Raw genomic sequence first — 18,629 nt, forward strand, 5'->3', positions numbered from 1 at the left:
TGCCCGATCTCTGAATATAAGCAGGTTTGGGCCAGGTTAGTAATTGGATGAGAGACCGCCTAGGAATACCAGGTGCTTTAAGCTTTTGGGGTTTCTTTCCTACTTTTATAATGTACTGGCGAGTAGATTGGCTGATCTTTAAATAGCCTTCTCTTTGCAGCAGTCTTCGCTTATGGCCATACCAGCCTGGCTATGCCCGATCTTGTCTGATCTCGGAAGCTAAGCAGGTTTGGGCCTGGTTAGTGCCTGGATGGGAGACCGCCTGGGAATACCAGGTACTGTAAGCTTTTTTGAAATTTTTCACTTAGTATATAATAATTTTGCCAAAAAAATAGAGTCAATGCCCGATCTCTGAATATAAGCAGGTTTGCGCCAGGTTAGTACATGGATGGGAGACTGCCTGGGAATATCAGGTGCTTTAAATTTTTGGATATTTTTCACGAATTATATAATAATCTTGCAAAAAAAAAAAAAAAAGAAAAAAAAAGAGTCAATGCCCGATCTCTGAATCTTTGTAGGTTTAGGTCTGGTTAGTACTTGGATGAGAGACCGCCAAGGAATACCAGGTGCTTTAAGCTTTTGGAATTTTTTCACTTAGTATATAATAATTTTGCCAAAAAATAGAGTCAATGCCCGATCTCTGAATATAAGCAGGTTTGCGCCAGGTTAGTACATGGATGGGAGACTGCCTGGGAATACCAGGTGCTTTAAATGTTTGGATATTTTTCATGAATTATATAATAATCTTGCAAAAAAAAAAAAAAAAAAAAAAAAGAGTCAATGCCCGATCTCTGAATCTTAGCAGGTTTAGGACTGGTTAGTACTTGGATGAGAGACCGCCAAGGAATACCAGGTGCTTTAAGCTTTTGGAATTTTTTCACTTAGTATATAATAAATTTGGCAAAAAATAGAGTCAATGCCCGATCTCTGAATATAAGCAGGTTTGGGCCAGGTTAGTACATGGATGGGAGACTGCCTGGGAATACCAGGTGCTTTAAATTTTTGGATATTTTTCACGAATTATATAATAATCTTGCAAAAAAAAAAAAAAAAGAAGAAGTCAATGCCCGATCTCTGAATCTTAGCAGGTTAAGGTCTGGTTAGTACTTGAATGATAGACCGCCAAGGAATACCAGGTGCTTTAAGCTTTTGGAATTTTTTCACTTAGTATATAATAAATTTGCCAAAAAATAGAGTCAATGCCCGATCTCTGAATATAAGCAGGTTTGGGCCAGGTTAGTACTTGGATGAGAGACCGCCTAGGAATACCAGGTGCTTTAAGCTTTTGGGGTTTCTTTCCTACTTTTATAATGTACTGGCGAGTAGATTGGCTGATCTTTAAATAGCCTTCTCTTTGCAGCAGTCTTCGCTTATGGCCATACCAGCCTGGCTATGCCCGATCTTGTCTGATCTCGGAAGCTAAGCAGGTTTGGGCCTGGTTAGTGCCTGGATGGGAGACCGCCTGGGAATACCAGGTACTGTAAGCTTTTTTGAAATTTTTCACTTAGTATATAATAATTTTGCCAAAAAATAGAGTCAATGCCCGATCTCTGAATATAAGCAGGTTTGCGCCAGGTTAGTACATGGATGGGAGACTGCCTGGGAATATCAGGTGCTTTAAATTTTTGGATATTTTTCACGAATTATATAATAATCTTGCAAAAAAAAAAAAAAAGAAAAAAAAAGAGTCAATGCCCGATCTCTGAATCTTAGTAGGTTTAGGTCTGGTTAGTACTTGGATGAGAGACCGCCAAGGAATACCAGGTGCTTTAAGCTTTTGGAATTTTTTCACTTAGTATATAATAATTTTGCCAAAAAATAGAGTCAATGCCCGATCTCTGAATATAAGCAGGTTTGCGCCAGGTTAGTACATGGATGGGAGACTGCCTGGGAATACCAGGTGCTTTAAATGTTTGGATATTTTTCATGAATTATATAATAATCTTGCAAAAAAAAAAAAAAAAAAAAAAAAGAGTCAATGCCCGATCTCTGAATCTTAGCAGGTTTAGGTCTGGTTAGTACTTGGATGAGAGACCGCCAAGGAATACCAGGTGCTTTAAGCTTTTGGAATTTTTTCACTTAGTATATAATAAATTTGGCAAAAAATAGAGTCAATGCCCGATCTCTGAATATAAGCAGGTTTGGGCCAGGTTAGTACATGGATGGGAGACTGCCTGGGAATACCAGGTGCTTTAAATTTTTGGATATTTTTCACGAATTATATAATAATCTTGCAAAAAAAAAAAAAAAAAGAAGAAGTCAATGCCCGATCTCTGAATCTTAGCAGGTTAAGGTCTGGTTAGTACTTGAATGATAGACCGCCAAGGAATACCAGGTGCTTTAAGCTTTTGGAATTTTTTCACTTAGTATATAATAAATTTGCCAAAAAATAGAGTCAATGCCCGATCTCTGAATATAAGCAGGTTTGGGCCAGGTTAGTACTTGGATGAGAGACCGCCTAGGAATACCAGGTGCTTTAAGCTTTTGGGGTTTCTTTCCTACTTTTATAATGTACTGGCGAGTAGATTGGCTGATCTTTAAATAGCCTTCTCTTTGCAGCAGTCTTCGCTTATGGCCATACCAGCCTGGCTATGCCCGATCTTGTCTGATCTCGTAAGCTAAGCAGGTTTGGGCCTGGTTAGTGCCTGGATGGGAGACCGCCTGGGAATACCAGGTACTCTAAGCTTTTTTGAAATTTTTCACTTAGTATATAATAATTTTGCCAAAAAATAGAGTCAATGCCCGATCTCTGAATATAAGCAGGTTTGCGCCAGGTTAGTACATGGATGGGAGACTGCCTGGGAATACCAGGTGCTTTAAATGTTTGGATATTTTTCACGAATTATATAAAAATCTTGCAAAAAAAAAAAAAGAGTCAATGCCCGATCTCTGAATTTTAGCAGGTTTAGGTCTAGTTAGTACTTGGATGAGAGACCGCCAAGGAATACCAGGTGCTTTAAATGTTTGGATATTTTTCACGAATTATATAATAATCTTGCAACAAAATAAAAAAGAGTCAATGCCCGATCTCTGAATCTTAGCAGGTTTAGATCTGGTTAGTACTTGAATGATAGACCGCCAAGGAATACCAGGTGCTTTAAGCTTTTGGAATTTTTTCACTTAGTATATAATAAATTTGCCAAAAAATAGAGTCAATGCCCGATCTCTGAATATAAGCAGGTTTGGGCCAGGTTAGTACTTGGATGAGAGACCGCCTAGGAATACCAGGTGCTTTAAGCTTTTGGGGTTTCTTTCCTACTTTTATAATGTACTGGCGAGTAGATTGGCTGATCTTTAAATAGCCTTCTCTTTGCAGCAGTCTTCGCTTATGGCCATACCAGCCTGGCTATGCCCGATCTTGTCTGATCTCGGAAGCTAAGCAGGTTTGGGCCTGGTTAGTGCCTGGATGGGAGACCGCCTGGGAATACCAGGTACTGTAAGCTTTTTTGAAATTTTTCACTTAGTATATAATAATTTTGCCAAAAAATAGAGTCAATGCCCGATCTCTGAATATAAGCAGGTTTGCGCCAGGTTAGTACATGGATGGGAGACTGCCTGGGAATATCAGGTGCTTTAAATTTTTGGATATTTTTCACGAATTATATAATAATCTTGCAAAAAAAAAAAAAAAAGAAAAAAAAAGAGTCAATGCCCGATCTCTGAATCTTAGTAGGTTTAGGTCTGGTTAGTACTTGGATGAGAGACCGCCAAGGAATACCAGGTGCTTTAAGCTTTTGGAATTTTTTCACTTAGTATATAATAATTTTGCCAAAAAATAGAGTCAATGCCCGATCTCTGAATATAAGCAGGTTTGCGCCAGGTTAGTACATGGATGGGAGACTGCCTGGGAATACCAGGTGCTTTAAATGTTTGGATATTTTTCATGAATTATATAATAATCTTGCAAAAAAAAAAAAAAAAAAAAAAAAGAGTCAATGCCCGATCTCTGAATCTTAGCAGGTTTAGGTCTGGTTAGTACTTGGATGAGAGACCGCCAAGGAATACCAGGTGCTTTAAGCTTTTGGAATTTTTTCACTTAGTATATAATAAATTTGGCAAAAAATAGAGTCAATGCCCGATCTCTGAATATAAGCAGGTTTGGGCCAGGTTAGTACATGGATGGGAGACTGCCTGGGAATACCAGGTGCTTTAATTTTTTGGATATTTTTCACGAATTATATAATAATCTTGCAAAAAAAAAAAAAAAAAGAAGAAGTCAATGCCCGATCTCTGAATCTTAGCAGGTTAAGGTCTGGTTAGTACTTGAATGATAGACCGCCAAGGAATACCAGGTGCTTTAAGCTTTTGGAATTTTTTCACTTAGTATATAATAAATTTGCCAAAAAATAGAGTCAATGCCCGATCTCTGAATATAAGCAGGTTTGGGCCAGGTTAGTACTTGGATGAGAGACCGCCTAGGAATACCAGGTGCTTTAAGCTTTTGGGGTTTCTTTCCTACTTTTATAATGTACTGGCGAGTAGATTGGCTGATCTTTAAATAGCCTTCTCTTTGCAGCAGTCTTCGCTTATGGCCATACCAGCCTGGCTATGCCCGATCTTGTCTGATCTCGTAAGCTAAGCAGGTTTGGGCCTGGTTAGTGCCTGGATGGGAGACCGCCTGGGAATACCAGGTACTCTAAGCTTTTTTGAAATTTTTCACTTAGTATATAATAATTTTGCCAAAAAATAGAGTCAATGCCCGATCTCTGAATATAAGCAGGTTTGCGCCAGGTTAGTACATGGATGGGAGACTGCCTGGGAATACCAGGTGCTTTAAATGTTTGGATATTTTTCACGAATTATATAAAAATCTTGCAAAAAAAAAAAAGAGTCAATGCCCGATCTCTGAATTTTAGCAGGTTTAGGTCTAGTTAGTACTTGGATGAGAGACCGCCAAGGAATACCAGGTGCTTTAAGCTTTTGAAATTTTTCACTTAGTATATAATAATTTTGCCAAAAAATAGAGTCAATGCCCGATCTCTGAATATAAGCAGGTTTGCGCCAGGTTAGTACATGGATGGGAGACTGCCTGGGAATACCAGGTGCTTTAAATGTTTGGATATTTTTCACGAATTATATAATAATCTTGCAAAAAAAAAAAAAAAAAAAAAAAAGAGTCAATGCCCGATCTCTGAATCTTAGCAGGTTTAGGTCTGGTTAGTACTTGGATGAGAGACCGCCAAGGAATACCAGGTGCTTTAAGCTTTTGGAATTTTTTCACTTAGTATATAATAAATTTGGCAAAAAATAGAGTCAATGTCCGATCTCTGAATATAAGCAGGTTTGGGCCAGGTTAGTAATTGGATGAGAGACCGCCTAGGAATAGCAGGTGCTTTAAGCTTTTGGGGTTTCTTTCCTACTTTTATAATGTACTGGCGAGTAGATTGGCTGATCTTTAAATAGCCTTCTCTTTGCAGCAGTCTTCGCTTATGGCCATACCAGCCTGGCTATGCCCGATCTTGTCTGATCTCGGAAGCTAAGCAGGTTTGGGCCTGGTTAGTGCCTGGATGGGAGACCGCCTGGGAATACCAGGTACTGTAAGCTTTTTTGAAATTTTTCACTTAGTATATAATAATTTTGCCAAAAAATAGAGTCAATGCCCGATCTCTGAATATAAGCAGGTTTGCGCCAGGTTAGTACATGGATGGGAGACTGCCTGGGAATATCAGGTGCTTTAAATTTTTGGATATTTTTCACGAATTATATAATAATCTTGCAAAAAAAAAAAAAAAAGAAAAAAAAAGAGTCAATGCCCGATCTCTGAATCTTAGTAGGTTTAGGTCTGGTTAGTACTTGGATGAGAGACCGCCAAGGAATACCAGGTGCTTTAAGCTTTTGGAATTTTTTCACTTAGTATATAATAATTTTGCCAAAAAATAGAGTCAATGCCCGATCTCTGAATATAAGCAGGTTTGCGCCAGGTTAGTACATGGATGGGAGACTGCCTGGGAATACCAGGTGCTTTAAATGTTTGGATATTTTTCATGAATTATATAATAATCTTGCAAAAAAAAAAAAAAAAAAAAAAAAGAGTCAATGCCCGATCTCTGAATCTTAGCAGGTTTAGGTCTGGTTAGTACTTGGATGAGAGACCGCCAAGGAATACCAGGTGCTTTAAGCTTTTGGAATTTTTTCACTTAGTATATAATAAATTTGGCAAAAAATAGAGTCAATGCCCGATCTCTGAATATAAGCAGGTTTGGGCCAGGTTAGTACATGGATGGGAGACTGCCTGGGAATACCAGGTGCTTTAAATTTTTGGATATTTTTCACGAATTATATAATAATCTTGCAAAAAAAAAAAAAAAAAGAAGAAGTCAATGCCCGATCTCTGAATCTTAGCAGGTTAAGGTCTGGTTAGTACTTGAATGATAGACCGCCAAGGAATACCAGGTGCTTTAAGCTTTTGGAATTTTTTCACTTAGTATATAATAAATTTGCCAAAAAATAGAGTCAATGCCCGATCTCTGAATATAAGCAGGTTTGGGCCAGGTTAGTACTTGGATGAGAGACCGCCTAGGAATACCAGGTGCTTTAAGCTTTTGGGGTTTCTTTCCTACTTTTATAATGTACTGGCGAGTAGATTGGCTGATCTTTAAATAGCCTTCTCTTTGCAGCAGTCTTCGCTTATGGCCATACCAGCCTGGCTATGCCCGATCTTGTCTGATCTCGTAAGCTAAGCAGGTTTGGGCCTGGTTAGTGCCTGGATGGGAGACCGCCTGGGAATACCAGGTACTCTAAGCTTTTTTGAAATTTTTCACTTAGTATATAATAATTTTGCCAAAAAATAGAGTCAATGCCCGATCTCTGAATATAAGCAGGTTTGCGCCAGGTTAGTACATGGATGGGAGACTGCCTGGGAATACCAGGTGCTTTAAATGTTTGGATATTTTTCACGAATTATATAAAAATCTTGCAAAAAAAAAAAAAGAGTCAATGCCCGATCTCTGAATTTTAGCAGGTTTAGGTCTAGTTAGTACTTGGATGAGAGACCGCCAAGGAATACCAGGTGCTTTAAATGTTTGGATATTTTTCACGAATTATATAATAATCTTGCAACAAAATAAAAAAGAGTCAATGCCCGATCTCTGAATCTTAGCAGGTTTAGATCTGGTTAGTACTTGGATGAGAGACCGCCAAGGAATACCAGGTGCTTTAAGCTTTTGGAATTTTTTCACTTAGTATATAATAAATTTGGCAAAAAATAGAGTCAATGCCCGATCTCTGAATATAAGCAGGTTTGGGCCAGGTTAGTAATTGGATGAGAGACCGCCTAGGAATACCAGGTGCTTTAAGCTTTTGGGGTTTCTTTCCTACTTTTATAATGTACTGGCGAGTAGATTGGCTGATCTTTAAATAGCCTTCTCTTTGCAGCAGTCTTCGCTTATGGCCATACCAGCCTGGCTATGCCCGATCTTGTCTGATCTCGGAAGCTAAGCAGGTTTGGGCCTGGTTAGTGCCTGGATGGGAGACCGCCTGGGAATACCAGGTACTGTAAGCTTTTTTGAAATTTTTCACTTAGTATATAATAATTTTGCCAAAAAAATAGAGTCAATGCCCGATCTCTGAATATAAGCAGGTTTGCGCCAGGTTAGTACATGGATGGGAGACTGCCTGGGAATATCAGGTGCTTTAAATTTTTGGATATTTTTCACGAATTATATAATAATCTTGCAAAAAAAAAAAAAAAAGAAAAAAAAAGAGTCAATGCCCGATCTCTGAATCTTAGTAGGTTTAGGTCTGGTTAGTACTTGGATGAGAGACCGCCAAGGAATACCAGGTGCTTTAAGCTTTTGGAATTTTTTCACTTAGTATATAATAATTTTGCCAAAAAATAGAGTCAATGCCCGATCTCTGAATATAAGCAGGTTTGCGCCAGGTTAGTACATGGATGGGAGACTGCCTGGGAATACCAGGTGCTTTAAATGTTTGGATATTTTTCATGAATTATATAATAATCTTGCAAAAAAAAAAAAAAAAAAAAAAAAGAGTCAATGCCCGATCTCTGAATCTTAGCAGGTTTAGGACTGGTTAGTACTTGGATGAGAGACCGCCAAGGAATACCAGGTGCTTTAAGCTTTTGGAATTTTTTCACTTAGTATATAATAAATTTGGCAAAAAATAGAGTCAATGCCCGATCTCTGAATATAAGCAGGTTTGGGCCAGGTTAGTACATGGATGGGAGACTGCCTGGGAATACCAGGTGCTTTAAATTTTTGGATATTTTTCACGAATTATATAATAATCTTGCAAAAAAAAAAAAAAAAGAAGAAGTCAATGCCCGATCTCTGAATCTTAGCAGGTTAAGGTCTGGTTAGTACTTGAATGATAGACCGCCAAGGAATACCAGGTGCTTTAAGCTTTTGGAATTTTTTCACTTAGTATATAATAAATTTGCCAAAAAATAGAGTCAATGCCCGATCTCTGAATATAAGCAGGTTTGGGCCAGGTTAGTACTTGGATGAGAGACCGCCTAGGAATACCAGGTGCTTTAAGCTTTTGGGGTTTCTTTCCTACTTTTATAATGTACTGGCGAGTAGATTGGCTGATCTTTAAATAGCCTTCTCTTTGCAGCAGTCTTCGCTTATGGCCATACCAGCCTGGCTATGCCCGATCTTGTCTGATCTCGTAAGCTAAGCAGGTTTGGGCCTGGTTAGTGCCTGGATGGGAGACCGCCTGGGAATACCAGGTACTCTAAGCTTTTTTGAAATTTTTCACTTAGTATATAATAATTTTGCCAAAAAATAGAGTCAATGCCCGATCTCTGAATATAAGCAGGTTTGCGCCAGGTTAGTACATGGATGGGAGACTGCCTGGGAATACCAGGTGCTTTAAATATTTGGATATTTTTCACGAATTATATAAAAATCTTGCAAAAAAAAAAAAGAGTCAATGCCCGATCTCTGAATTTTAGCAGGTTTAGGTCTAGTTAGTACTTGGATGAGAGACCGCCAAGGAATACCAGGTGCTTTAAGCTTTTGAAATTTTTCACTTAGTATATAATAATTTTGCCAAAAAATAGAGTCAATGCCCGATCTCTGAATATAAGCAGGTTTGCGCCAGGTTAGTACATGGATGGGAGACTGCCTGGGAATACCAGGTGCTTTAAATGTTTGGATATTTTTCACGAATTATATAATAATCTGGCAAAAAAAAAAAAAAAAGAAGAAGTCAATGCCCGATCTCTGAATCTTAGCAGGTTAAGGTCTGGTTAGTACTTGAATGATAGACCGCCAAGGAATACCAGGTGCTTTAAGCTTTTGGAATTTTTTCACTTAGTATATAATAAATTTGGCAAAAAATAGAGTCAATGCCCGATCTCTGAATCTTAGCAGGTTTAGGTCTGGTTAGTACTTGGATGAGAGACCGCCAAGGAATACCAGGTGCTTTAAGCTTTTGGAATTTTTTCACTTAGTATATAATAAATTTGGCAAAAAATAGAGTCAATGCCCGATCTCTGAATATAAGCAGGTTTGGGCCAGGTTAGTAATTGGATGAGAGACCGCCTAGGAATAGCAGGTGCTTTAAGCTTTTGGGGTTTCTTTCCTACTTTTATAATGTACTGGCGAGTAGATTGGCTGATCTTTAAATAGCCTTCTCTTTGCAGCAGTCTTCGCTTATGGCCATACCAGCCTGGCTATGCCCGATCTTGTCTGATCTCATAAGCTAAGCAGGTTTGGGCCTGGTTAGTGCCTGGATGGGAGACCGCCTGGGAATACCAGGTACTCTAAGCTTTTTTGAAATTTTTCACTTAGTATATAATAATTTTGCCAAAAAATAGAGCCAATGCCCGATCTCTGAATATAAGCAGGTTTGCGCCAGGTTAGTACATGGATGGGAGACTGCCTGGGAATACCAGGTGCTTTAAATGTTTGGATATTTTTCACGAATTATATAATAATCTTGCAACAAAATAAAAAAGAGTCAATGCCCGATCTCTGAATCTTAGCAGGTTTAGATCTGGTTAGTACTTGGATGAGAGACCGCCAAGGAATACCAGGTGCTTTAAGCTTTTGGAATTTTTTCACTTAGTATATAATAAATTTGGCAAAAAATAGAGTCAATGTCCGATCTCTGAATATAAGCAGGTTTGGGCCAGGTTAGTAATTGGATGAGAGACCGCCTAGGAATAGCAGGTGCTTTAAGCTTTTGGGGTTTCTTTCCTACTTTTATAATGTACTGGCGAGTAGATTGGCTGATCTTTAAATAGCCTTCTCTTTGCAGCAGTCTTCGCTTATGGCCATACCAGCCTGGCTATGCCCGATCTTGTCTGATCTCGGAAGCTAAGCAGGTTTGGGCCTGGTTAGTGCCTGGATGGGAGACCGCCTGGGAATACCAGGTACTGTAAGCTTTTTTGAAATTTTTCACTCAGTATATAATAATTTTGCCAAAAAATAGTCAATGCCCGATCTCTGAATATAAGCAGGTTTGCGCCAGGTTAGTACATGGATGGGAGACTGCCTGGGAATACCAGGTGCTTTAAATTTTTGGATATTTTTCACGAATTATATAATAATCTTGCAAAAAAAAAAAAAAAAAGAAGAAGTCAATGCCCGATCTCTGAATCTTAGCAGGTTAAGGTCTGGTTAGTACTTGAATGATAGACCGCCAAGGAATACCAGGTGCTTTAAGCTTTTGGAATTTTTTCACTTAGTATATAATAAATTTGCCAAAAAATAGAGTCAATGCCCGATCTCTGAATATAAGCAGGTTTGGGCCAGGTTAGTACTTGGATGAGAGACCGCCTAGGAATACCAGGTGCTTTAAGCTTTTGGGGTTTCTTTCCTACTTTTATAATGTACTGGCGAGTAGATTGGCTGATCTTTAAATAGCCTTCTCTTTGCAGCAGTCTTCGCTTATGGCCATACCAGCCTGGCTATGCCCGATCTTGTCTGATCTCGTAAGCTAAGCAGGTTTGGGCCTGGTTAGTGCCTGGATGGGAGACCGCCTGGGAATACCAGGTACTCTAAGCTTTTTTGAAATTTTTCACTTAGTATATAATAATTTTGCCAAAAAATAGAGTCAATGCCCGATCTCTGAATATAAGCAGGTTTGCGCCAGGTTAGTACATGGATGGGAGACTGCCTGGGAATACCAGGTGCTTTAAATGTTTGGATATTTTTCACGAATTATATAAAAATCTTGCAAAAAAAAAAAAGAGTCAATGCCCGATCTCTGAATTTTAGCAGGTTTAGGTCTAGTTAGTACTTGGATGAGAGACCGCCAAGGAATACCAGGTGCTTTAAATGTTTGGATATTTTTCACGAATTATATAATAATCTTGCAACAAAATAAAAAAGAGTCAATGCCCGATCTCTGAATCTTAGCAGGTTTAGATCTGGTTAGTACTTGGATGAGAGACCGCCAAGGAATACCAGGTGCTTTAAGCTTTTGGAATTTTTTCACTTAGTATATAATAAATTTGGCAAAAAATAGAGTCAATGCCCGATCTCTGAATATAAGCAGGTTTGGGCCAGGTTAGTAATTGGATGAGAGACCGCCTAGGAATACCAGGTGCTTTAAGCTTTTGGGGTTTCTTTCCTACTTTTATAATGTACTGGCGAGTAGATTGGCTGATCTTTAAATAGCCTTCTCTTTGCAGCAGTCTTCGCTTATGGCCATACCAGCCTGGCTATGCCCGATCTTGTCTGATCTCGGAAGCTAAGCAGGTTTGGGCCTGGTTAGTGCCTGGATGGGAGACCGCCTGGGAATACCAGGTACTGTAAGCTTTTTTGAAATTTTTCACTTAGTATATAATAATTTTGCCAAAAAAATAGAGTCAATGCCCGATCTCTGAATATAAGCAGGTTTGCGCCAGGTTAGTACATGGATGGGAGACTGCCTGGGAATATCAGGTGCTTTAAATTTTTGGATATTTTTCACGAATTATATAATAATCTTGCAAAAAAAAAAAAAAAAGAAATAAAAAGAGTCAATGCCCGATCTCTGAATCTTAGTAGGTTTAGGTCTGGTTAGTACTTGGATGAGAGACCGCCAAGGAATACCAGGTGCTTTAAGCTTTTGGAATTTTTTCACTTAGTATATAATAATTTTGCCAAAAAATAGAGTCAATGCCCGATCTCTGAATATAAGCAGGTTTGCGCCAGGTTAGTACATGGATGGGAGACTGCCTGGGAATACCAGGTGCTTTAAATGTTTGGATATTTTTCATGAATTATATAATAATCTTGCAAAAAAAAAAAAAAAAAAAAAAAAGAGTCAATGCCCGATCTCTGAATCTTAGCAGGTTTAGGACTGGTTAGTACTTGGATGAGAGACCGCCAAGGAATACCAGGTGCTTTAAGCTTTTGGAATTTTTTCACTTAGTATATAATAAATTTGGCAAAAAATAGAGTCAATGCCCGATCTCTGAATATAAGCAGGTTTGGGCCAGGTTAGTACATGGATGGGAGACTGCCTGGGAATACCAGGTGCTTTAAATTTTTGGATATTTTTCACGAATTATATAATAATCTTGCAAAAAAAAAAAAAAAAAAGAAGAAGTCAATGCCCGATCTCTGAATCTTAGCAGGTTAAGGTCTGGTTAGTACTTGAATGATAGACCGCCAAGGAATACCAGGTGCTTTAAGCTTTTGGAATTTTTTCACTTAGTATATAATAAATTTGCCAAAAAATAGAGTCAATGCCCGATCTCTGAATATAAGCAGGTTTGGGCCAGGTTAGTACTTGGATGAGAGACCGCCTAGGAATACCAGGTGCTTTAAGCTTTTGGGGTTTCTTTCCTACTTTTATAATGTACTGGCGAGTAGATTGGCTGATCTTTAAATAGCCTTCTCTTTGCAGCAGTCTTCGCTTATGGCCATACCAGCCTGGCTATGCCCGATCTTGTCTGATCTCGTAAGCTAAGCAGGTTTGGGCCTGGTTTGTGCCTGGATGGGAGACCGCCTGGGAATACCAGGTACTCTAAGCTTTTTTGAAATTTTTCACTTAGTATATAATAATTTTGCCAAAAAATAGAGTCAATGCCCGATCTCTGAATATAAGCAGGTTTGCGCCAGGTTAGTACATGGATGGGAGACTGCCTGGGAATACCAGGTGCTTTAAATGTTTGGATATTTTTCACGAATTATATAAAAATCTTGCAAAAAAAAAAAAAGAGTCAATGCCCGATCTCTGAATTTTAGCAGGTTTAGGTCTAGTTAGTACTTGGATGAGAGACCGCCAAGGAATACCAGGTGCTTTAAGCTTTTGAAATTTTTCACTTAGTATATAATAATTTTGCCAAAAAATAGAGTCAATGCCCGATCTCTGAATATAAGCAGGTTTGCGCCAGGTTAGTACATGGATGGGAGACTGCCTGGGAATACCAGGTGCTTTAAATGTTTGGATATTTTTCACGAATTATATAATAATCTGGCAAAAAAAAAAAAAAAGAAGAAGTCAATGCCCGATCTCTGAATCTTAGCAGGTTAAGGTCTGGTTAGTACTTGAATGATAGACCGCCAAGGAATACCAGGTGCTTTAAGCTTTTGGAATTTTTTCACTTAGTATATAATAAATTTGGCAAAAAATAGAGTCAATGCCCGATCTCTGAATCTTAGCAGGTTTAGGTCTGGTTAGTACTTGGATGAGAGACCGCCAAGGAATACCAGGTGCTTTAAGCTTTTGGAATTTTTTCACTTAGTATATAATAAATTTGGCAAAAAATAGAGTCAATGCCCGATCTCTGAATATAAGCAGGTTTGGGCCAGGTTAGTAATTGGATGAGAGACCGCCTAGGAATAGCAGGTGCTTTAAGCTTTTGGGGTTTCTTTCCTACTTTTATAATGTACTGGCGAGTAGATTGGCTGATCTTTAAATAGCCTTCTCTTTGCAGCAGTCTTCGCTTATGGCCATACCAGCCTGGCTATGCCCGATCTTATCTGATCTCATAAGCTAAGCAGGTTTGGGCCTGGTTAGTGCCTGGATGGGAGACCGCCTGGGAATACCAGGTACTCTAAGCTTTTTTGAAATTTTTCACTTAGTATATAATAATTTTGCCAAAAAATAGAGTCAATGCCCGATCTCTGAATATAAGCAGGTTTGCGCCAGGTTAGTACATGGATGGGAGACTGCCTGGGAATACCAGGTGCTTTAAATGTTTGGATATTTTTCACGAATTATATAATAATCTTGCAACAAAATAAAAAAGAGTCAATGCCCGATCTCTGAATCTTAGCAGGTTTAGATCTGGTTAGTACTTGGATGAGAGACCGCCAAGGAATACCAGGTGCTTTAAGCTTTTGGAATTTTTTCACTTAGTATATAATAAATTTGGCAAAAAATAGAGTCAATGTCCGATCTCTGAATATAAGCAGGTTTGGGCCAGGTTAGTAATTGGATGAGAGACCGCCTAGGAATAGCAGGTGCTTTAAGCTTTTGGGGTTTCTTTCCTACTTTTATAATGTACTGGCGAGTAGATTGGCTGATCTTTAAATAGCCTTCTCTTTGCAGCAGTCTTCGCTTATGGCCATACCAGCCTGGCTATGCCCGATCTTGTCTGATCTCGGAAGCTAAGCAGGTTTGGGCCTGGTTAGTGCCTGGATGGGAGACCGCCTGGGAATACCAGGTACTGTAAGCTTTTTTGAAATTTTTCACTTAGTATATAATAATTTTGCCAAAAAATAGAGTCAATGCCCGATCTCTGAATATAAGCAGGTTTGCGCCAGGTTAGTACATGGATGGGAGACTGCCTGGGAATATCAGGTGCTTTAAATTTTTGGATATTTTTCACGAATTATATAATAATCTTGCAAAAAAAAAAAAAAAAAAGAAAAAAAAAGAGTCAATGCCCGATCTCTGAATCTTAGTAGGTTTAGGTCTGGTTAGTACTTAGATGAGAGACCGCCAAGGAATACCAGGTGCTTTAAGCTTTTGGAATTTTTTCACTTAGTATATAATAATTTTGCCAAAAAATAGAGTCAATGCCCGATCTCTGAATATAAGCAGGTTTGCGCCAGGTTAGTACATGGATGGGAGACTGCCTGGGAATACCAGGTGCTTTAAATGTTTGGATATTTTTCATGAATTATATAATAATCTTGCAAAAAAAAAAAAAAAAAAAAAAAAAGAGTCAATGCCCGATCTCTGAATCTTAGCAGGTTTAGGTCTGGTTAGTACTTGGATGAGAGACCGCCAAGGAATACCAGGTGCTTTAAGCTTTTGGAATTTTTTCACTTAGTATATAATAAATTTGGCAAAAAATAGAGTCAATGCCCGATCTCTGAATATAAGCAGGTTTGGGCCAGGTTAGTACATGGATGGGAGACTGCCTGGGAATACCAGGTGCTTTAATTTTTTGGATATTTTTCACGAATTATATAATAATCTTGCAAAAAAAAAAAAAAAAAGAAGAAGTCAATGCCCGATCTCTGAATCTTAGCAGGTTAAGGTCTGGTTAGTACTTGAATGATAGACCGCCAAGGAATACCAGGTGCTTTAAGCTTTTGGAATTTTTTCACTTAGTATATAATAAATTTGCCAAAAAATAGAGTCAATGCCCGATCTCTGAATATAAGCAGGTTTGGGCCAGGTTAGTACTTGGATGAGAGACCGCCTAGGAATACCAGGTGCTTTAAGCTTTTGGGGTTTCTTTCCTACTTTTATAATGTACTGGCGAGTAGATTGGCTGATCTTTAAATAGCCTTCTCTTTGCAGCAGTCTTCGCTTATGGCCATACCAGCCTGGCTATGCCCGATCTTGTCTGATCTCGTAAGCTAAGCAGGTTTGGGCCTGGTTAGTGCCTGGATGGGAGACCGCCTGGGAATACCAGGTACTCTAAGCTTTTTTGAAATTTTTCACTTAGTATATAATAATTTTGCCAAAAAATAGAGTCAATGCCCGATCTCTGAATATAAGCAGGTTTGCGCCAGGTTAGTACATGGATGGGAGACTGCCTGGGAATACCAGGTGCTTTAAATGTTTGGATATTTTTCAAGAATTATATAAAAATCTTGCAAAAAAAAAAAAGAGTCAATGCCCGATCTCTGAATTTTAGCAGGTTTAGGTCTAGTTAGTACTTGGATGAGAGACCGCCAAGGAATACCAGGTGCTTTAAGCTTTTGAAATTTTTCACTTAGTATATAATAATTTTGCCAAAAAATAGAGTCAATGCCCGATCTCTGAATATAAGCAGGTTTGCGCCAGGTTAGTACATGGATGGGAGACTGCCTGGGAATACCAGGTGCTTTAAATGTTTGGATATTTTTCACGAATTATATAATAATCTTGCAAAAAAAAAAAAAAAAAAAAAGAGTCAATGCCCGATCTCTGAATCTTAGCAGGTTTAGGTCTGGTTAGTACTTGGATGAGAGACCGCCAAGGAATACCAGGTGCTTTAAGCTTTTGGAATTTTTTCACTTAGTATATAATAAATTTGGCAAAAAATAGAGCCAATGTCCGATCTCTGAATATAAGCAGGTTTGGGCCAGGTTAGTAATTGGATGAGAGACCGCCTAGGAATAGCAGGTGCTTTAAGCTTTTGGGGTTTCTTTCCTACTTTTATAATGTACTGGCGAGTAGATTGGCTGATCTTTAAATAGCCTTCTCTTTGCAGCAGTCTTCGCTTATGGCCATACCAGCCTGGCTATGCCCGATCTTGTCTGATCTCGGAAGCTAAGCAGGTTTGGGCCTGGTTAGTGCCTGGATGGGAGACCGCCTGGGAATACCAGGTACTGTAAGCTTTTTTGAAATTTTTCACTTAGTATATAATAATTTTGCCAAAAACTAGAGTCAATGCCCGATCTCTGAATATAAGCAGGTTTGCGCCAGGTTAGTACATGGATGGGAGACTGCCTGGGAATATCAGGTGCTTTAAATTTTTGGATATTTTTCACAAATTATATAATAATCTTGCAAAAAAAAAAAAAAAAGAAAAAAAAAGAGTCAATGCCCGATCTCTGAATCTTAGTAGGTTTAGGTCTGGTTAGTACTTGGATGAGAGACCGCCAAGGAATACCAGGTGCTTTAAGCTTTTGGAATTTTTTCACTTAGTATATAATAATTTTGCCAAAAAATAGAGTCAATGCCCGATCTCTGAATATAAGCAGGTTTGCGCCAGGTTAGTACATGGATGGGAGACTGCCTGGGAATACCAGGTGCTTTAAATGTTTGGATATTTTTCATGAATTATATAATAATCTTGCAAAAAAAAAAAAAAAAAAAAAAAAGAGTCAATGCCCGATCTCTGAATCTTAGCAGGTTTAGGTCTGGTTAGTACTTGGATGAGAGACCGCCAAGGAATACCAGGTGCTTTAAGCTTTTGGAATTTTTTCACTTAGTATATAAAAAATTTGGCAAAAAATAGAGTCAATGCCCGATCTCTGAATATAAGCAGGTTTGGGCCAGGTTAGTACATGGATGGGAGACTGCCTGGGAATAGCAGGTGCTTTAAATTTTTGGATATTTTTCACGAATTATATAATAATCTTGCAAAAAAAAAAAAAAAAAGAAGAAGTCAATGCCCGATCTCTGAATCTTAGCAGGTTAAGGTCTGGTTAGTACTTGAATGATAGACCGCCAAGGAATACCAGGTGCTTTAAGCTTTTGGAATTTTTTCACTTAGTATATAATAAATTTGCCAAAAAATAGAGTCAATGCCCGATCTCTGAATATAAGCAGGTTTGGGCCAGGTTAGTACTTGGATGAGAGACCGCCTAGGAATACCAGGTGCTTTAAGCTTTTGGGGTTTCTTTCCTACTTTTATAATGTACTGGCGAGTAGATTGGCTGATCTTTAAATAGCCTTCTCTTTGCAGCAGTCTTCGCTTATGGCCATACCAGCCTGGCTATGCCCGATCTTGTCTGATCTCGTAAGCTAAGCAGGTTTGGGCCTGGTTAGTGCCTGGATGGGAGACCGCCTGGGAATACCAGGTACTCTAAGCTTTTTTGAAATTTTTCACTTAGTATATAATAATTTTGCCAAAAAATAGAGTCAATGCCCGATCTCTGAATATAAGCAGGTTTGCGCCAGGTTAGTACATGGATGGGAGACTGCCTGGGAATACCAGGTGCTTTAAATGTTTGGATATTTTTCACGAATTATATAAAAATCTTGCAAAAAAAAAAAAAGAGTCAATGCCCGATCTCTGAATTTTAGCAGGTTTAGGTCTAGTTAGTACTTGGATGAGAGACTGCCAAGGAATACCAGGTGCTTTAAATGTTTGGATATTTTTCACGAATTATATAATAATCTTGCAACAAAATAAAAAAGAGTCAATGCCCGATCTCTGAATTTTAGCAGGTTTAGGTCTAGTTAGTACTTGGATGAGAGACCGCCAAGGAATACCAGGTGCTTTAAGCTTTTGAAATTTTTCACTTAGTATATAATAATTTTGCCAAAAAATAGAGTCAATGCCCGATCTCTGAATATAAGCAGGTTTGCGCCAGGTTAGTACATGGATGGGAGACTGCCTGGGAATACCAGGTGCTTTAAATGTTTGGATATTTTTCACGAATTATATAATAATCTTGCAAAAAAAAAAAAAAAAAAAAAAGAGTCAATGCCCGATCTCTGAATCTTAGCAGGTTTAGGTCTGGTTAGTACTTGGATGAGAGACCGCCAAGGAATACCAGGTGCTTTAAGCTTTTGGAATTTTTTCACTTAGTATATAATAAATTTGGCAAAAAATA

At 38.5% G+C, this 18,629-nt stretch overlaps 9 non-coding genes and 10 pseudogenes across 9 annotated transcripts; all 19 read left to right on the forward strand.

Moving 5' to 3' along the window:
* Positions 1-168: 168 nt before the first annotated feature.
* On the forward strand, positions 169-287 carry LOC127937653 (5S ribosomal RNA). The gene has a single exon (XR_008148438.1). It is a non-coding gene; the product is annotated as a 5S ribosomal RNA (ribosomal RNA).
* Positions 288-1,368: 1,081 nt separating this feature from the next.
* On the forward strand, positions 1,369-1,487 carry LOC127937654 (5S ribosomal RNA). The gene has a single exon (XR_008148439.1). It is a non-coding gene; the product is annotated as a 5S ribosomal RNA (ribosomal RNA).
* Positions 1,488-2,567: 1,080 nt separating this feature from the next.
* On the forward strand, positions 2,568-2,686 carry LOC127936496 (uncharacterized; annotated as a pseudogene).
* Positions 2,687-3,324: 638 nt separating this feature from the next.
* Positions 3,325-3,443, forward strand: LOC127937655 (5S ribosomal RNA). The gene has a single exon (XR_008148440.1). It is a non-coding gene; the product is annotated as a 5S ribosomal RNA (ribosomal RNA).
* A 1,081-nt stretch (positions 3,444-4,524) lies between these two features.
* LOC127936497 (uncharacterized) lies at positions 4,525-4,643 on the forward strand (annotated as a pseudogene).
* A 782-nt stretch (positions 4,644-5,425) lies between these two features.
* On the forward strand, positions 5,426-5,544 carry LOC127937656 (5S ribosomal RNA). The gene has a single exon (XR_008148441.1). It is a non-coding gene; the product is annotated as a 5S ribosomal RNA (ribosomal RNA).
* A 1,081-nt stretch (positions 5,545-6,625) lies between these two features.
* LOC127936499 (uncharacterized) lies at positions 6,626-6,744 on the forward strand (annotated as a pseudogene).
* A 638-nt stretch (positions 6,745-7,382) lies between these two features.
* Positions 7,383-7,501, forward strand: LOC127937657 (5S ribosomal RNA). Its single transcript, XR_008148442.1, has one exon. It is a non-coding gene; the product is annotated as a 5S ribosomal RNA (ribosomal RNA).
* Positions 7,502-8,582: 1,081 nt separating this feature from the next.
* Positions 8,583-8,701, forward strand: LOC127936500 (uncharacterized; annotated as a pseudogene).
* A 914-nt stretch (positions 8,702-9,615) lies between these two features.
* Positions 9,616-9,734, forward strand: LOC127937369 (uncharacterized; annotated as a pseudogene).
* A 498-nt stretch (positions 9,735-10,232) lies between these two features.
* Positions 10,233-10,351, forward strand: LOC127937658 (5S ribosomal RNA). The gene has a single exon (XR_008148443.1). It is a non-coding gene; the product is annotated as a 5S ribosomal RNA (ribosomal RNA).
* A 503-nt stretch (positions 10,352-10,854) lies between these two features.
* LOC127936501 (uncharacterized) lies at positions 10,855-10,973 on the forward strand (annotated as a pseudogene).
* Positions 10,974-11,610: 637 nt separating this feature from the next.
* On the forward strand, positions 11,611-11,729 carry LOC127937659 (5S ribosomal RNA). Its single transcript, XR_008148444.1, has one exon. It is a non-coding gene; the product is annotated as a 5S ribosomal RNA (ribosomal RNA).
* A 1,083-nt stretch (positions 11,730-12,812) lies between these two features.
* Positions 12,813-12,931, forward strand: LOC127937078 (uncharacterized; annotated as a pseudogene).
* Positions 12,932-13,845: 914 nt separating this feature from the next.
* Positions 13,846-13,964, forward strand: LOC127937185 (uncharacterized; annotated as a pseudogene).
* A 498-nt stretch (positions 13,965-14,462) lies between these two features.
* LOC127937660 (5S ribosomal RNA) lies at positions 14,463-14,581 on the forward strand. Its single transcript, XR_008148445.1, has one exon. It is a non-coding gene; the product is annotated as a 5S ribosomal RNA (ribosomal RNA).
* Positions 14,582-15,665: 1,084 nt separating this feature from the next.
* On the forward strand, positions 15,666-15,784 carry LOC127936502 (uncharacterized; annotated as a pseudogene).
* Positions 15,785-16,563: 779 nt separating this feature from the next.
* Positions 16,564-16,682, forward strand: LOC127937662 (5S ribosomal RNA). The gene has a single exon (XR_008148447.1). It is a non-coding gene; the product is annotated as a 5S ribosomal RNA (ribosomal RNA).
* A 1,081-nt stretch (positions 16,683-17,763) lies between these two features.
* Positions 17,764-17,882, forward strand: LOC127936503 (uncharacterized; annotated as a pseudogene).
* Positions 17,883-18,629: the final 747 nt, after the last annotated feature.

Source organism: Carassius gibelio, chromosome A19 (assembly GCF_023724105.1).
Source record: "Carassius gibelio isolate Cgi1373 ecotype wild population from Czech Republic chromosome A19, carGib1.2-hapl.c, whole genome shotgun sequence".
In the NCBI taxonomy this organism is placed as follows: Eukaryota; Metazoa; Chordata; class Actinopteri; order Cypriniformes; family Cyprinidae; genus Carassius; species Carassius gibelio.